The following is a 3,759-nucleotide window of genomic DNA, read 5'->3' as shown; positions in this document are numbered from 1 at the left end:
ATTGATAAGAATGTTGTTTATTGGTCCAGTGGTGAGGATTTTTGTTTTCTTGACATTGAGATGTAATCCATACCGAAAGCTATGCTCTTTGATCTTCATCAGTAAATGTTTTAAGTCCTCTTCACTTTCAGCAAGGAAGGTTGTATAGTCTGCATATTGCAGGTTGTTAATGAGTCTTCCTCCAATCCAGATGGCGTGTATCAGGATTGATATCAAAATTTAAAGTGACAGTTTCAACATAAAACCAAACGGCCACCACTCATCTGTCTGTCGTGTTGTGGTTGCTTGAGTTGCTGTGATTCTGAGGGCTATGCCATTGGTGTTTTAAATAACCAGCAGGGTCACCCATGGTGGACAGGTTTCAGATGAGCTTCCAGACAAAAAGACTAGGAAGAAAGAGTGACGAACTACTTCTGAAACGCTAGTCACTGAACCTTACGAATACCAGAGAAACTTCTTCTTTAGAACACTGAAAAATTAGAAGATTTAAATAATCCTCTCAAATCAAATACTTGAAAAAAAAAAAAGTGTGCATGTGTATTTTATTTTTTTCACTACATTTCATTTTTTTGCTCTCTCTGAGACTTGAGTTAATTGGTGTATACATTGGTAATTTGTTCATAATGAAATAATCGAGTCATACCCTACAATTAACTGTATTCTTGAATCAGGGGAAATGATAAAAGAGTAACATCTCTTCAGAATTCAAACATATTTCATCTGGAATAGTTTCTCAGACATTTGCAAAATGAGTAAGTTTTTAAGGGAAGTACAAAAGTCAATTTTTGTTTTGTTTTATCTTGTATGATATAGGGAATAGTTGGAGACTAAAAGATATTTGCCAATAATAGTTTCCAATCAAAAATTGGAAGTTGTGGATTCAGAGTTAAAGTGTTCGATATGTTCAAACCAAAACCCATATGTGATTTTGTCATCTTGTGGTGACTTGTTTACTGGATGATGCTGAAGTCTATACTTGCTGCTGTTGTTGTTGTTGTTAAGTGCCTTCAAGTTGATTCTGATTCATAAGGACCTCATATAGAGTTTCTGAGAAATAGCTTGCGGGTTTGAATCACTGACCTTACATTTCAAATCAAACTTGTAATCCAGTTCTTTATCCTACAGTACCATATCAGGACTCCATACTACAGTTCAAATACCATCAGGGTCACTATTGGTTCGCAGGTTTCAGGTGGGCCTTCAGGCAAAGACAGACTAGGTAAAAAAAAGGCTAGGGTTCCAGACAAAAACAAACTAGTGACTGGCTTGAGAAAATTAGTCAATGAAAACCATATGAATCACAATAGAACATTGCCCTACTCACATGCTTAGGACAAATCATCAAGAGAGGTTAATCCCTAGGAAAGGCATCATATTTAATGAAGTAGAGAGTTAATGAGGGCAAGGGAGACTGTTTGTTAAATGGATTGGCATAGTAGCCTAATGATGGATTTAAAAAGGCTGACAATTATTAAGTTGAAGTTGGATGAGACAATGTTGCAATCTTGTACATAAAACTTAAATGAATTAGAGTCAGCAAAAACACCATAAATTCATAAAGTGAAAAGTGAAAAGGCTCCCAACACATCACTCTGAATGATCTTGAATCACAGTGCTAGGTGTTACAAAATAGAATGAAAAATACAAATATTGGGAATATAACTAGGAACAGTACTATTGCAATTATTTTTAAGAAATGTGGAGAAATGGAAGATCATGAAGAGATTAAATATAAACTTGAAATATTAAAATATAACATAATTATAAATACAACAATATTTTATATATCTTGTATCGATAGTGAAATCACCAAAGAGAATCCAAACCATGACTGAAATGTTTGACAGAGAAAGGAACAAATATGAAATAACCATGAGCTATTAGAGACACATAACTGCCCCAATGCTTCATTGTACAGGAACTAGATCCTTTTAAGGATAAAACACAATAAAGAAAAGTCAAAATCAAATTCTAATAGTTTAGAAAATCATGGAACTAACTATAAAAGAAAAAAAGAAAAGTGATTTTATCCACTACTCTCTGAATCTGACAGATGTGGTAGTATATAAATCAGCTCTGTCTATTGGGAGGGAAGTTTTTAATGTCTTGATTCATGTCTGTGCCTCTGGCTCTTCCATATTCAACATTTTACCAGTTTTGCATTAACGATTACAAAGCACAGCCATAATTTTTTGAATTATGTTAATATAGTGGAGGGAAAATAAGTTTATGATTGCTTCCTGAAACAACAACCAAATAGATCATGGCTATTTAGAAGCAAAGTTAAATGCATAATAAGAATAAACTGCACAAAGATAAATATAACTTTCTGAACTTGGAGGTGGTAGTTAATTGCATATTTAAAACAACTCATTGGGAAGTGTGCCAGGAACTTTTAATTAATCATCAAATTTATACTAAATATATCCATCAAATAATCCAATGTTATCTGCATTGGCAGTTATACTCAAAATGAGAAAGGTTCTAGGTTTTTCTTCCTTTATTGATGTTGATTTCTTGGAAAACTATCTTAAAGAGAAAATAACAATTTTTAGTGTATTCATCTAGTATCAAGGATAGGAAGAACTAAAACTTATGCCTTATTAATAAGAATAGTTAGACTAGAGCTAAGATATGGGAAGAAAACCATTGAAAAATATTCAAATATTGAAAGATTTCAAGCAAATTTTTTCTTGTACTTGTTTTTATTTCATTTTTTTTTTTTTTTTTTTTTTACTTTTTCATTGATAAAATTAGAAACAAATGGGAAAAATTCAAATACTAGGGGGCTTTGAAGAGTTTGGGAAAAATAGAAATAGAAGATAATGGAATGTCTACACAACTTTTTGAAGCCCCCTAATACAATTGTGGAAATCTGGAATTTGCTATCCTGAGGGTTATTCAATTGCAAATTGAAAAGCCAGTCAGTGATCAAATAGCAAATATAGAAATGTGGTGGGAGAAGTTAACCTGTATTTTCACTTCCAGCTATAACAGTGTATTATTCTGGACTTACCTGATATAATACATATGAAGGGTCTTGAGACATTTTGTACTTGAGATATTCCCATTTCAAACCAGGAATTTAAATCTTAATGAAAGATGACACGAAGTGACTACATTTGAAAGAATAATCAATATTTCAGAAAATAAACATTTAGGCATCCAACTGGTATGAAGTGAGAGGAGATGCACAAGAACACCCATATTTTCAGATAGTACCCACTTGACTTGGCTTGGATGGTTGGATAATAAGAACTCAACTAGAAAAAGAAAGAAGAGGGAAGAAAAAAAAGATAAGAGTAACCCATTAAAATCTGATGAACTTTACCTATACTTATGGATCTAGTAACTCAAAAAAGGGAATAAATCTTTACAGCAAGGATCACTCCCACCCCTTTCAGTACTCAGGGTTGACAGGTATGGGCAACTTAGACATTGGCTTCCCAAATTGGGGGGAGGGGGGAAAGGGTGGCTATAAAGGCAAGAAGTGACTGGCTTACAAGCTTTCAAAAGGGAGCCTAGTTCCAGACAAGGCAGGGGTAGGTAGAACCTCCACTGAATGATTTTCAGTCTGTTGGGACCAGCCTGGCAAAAGGAAATAGGGATAAGACTCTTGTGTTACAATAGTGAATAATTGTCATCAGGACTGACTGTGGGGGTCAGAAATGTAGAGGTAGATGTTTTTTGACAAAAGGAAGGGAGTGATTGATTTTGCAGCCCAGAAGCAGAGGTCTCTGGGACCATCAAATGAGAATA

The sequence above is a fragment of the Chrysochloris asiatica genome, unplaced genomic scaffold (genome assembly GCF_000296735.1).
Source record: "Chrysochloris asiatica unplaced genomic scaffold, ChrAsi1.0 scaffold00068, whole genome shotgun sequence".
In the NCBI taxonomy this organism is placed as follows: domain Eukaryota; kingdom Metazoa; phylum Chordata; class Mammalia; order Afrosoricida; family Chrysochloridae; genus Chrysochloris; species Chrysochloris asiatica.
The sequence above is the reverse complement of the archived record's forward strand: the minus strand, read 5'-3'. Positions refer to the sequence as shown.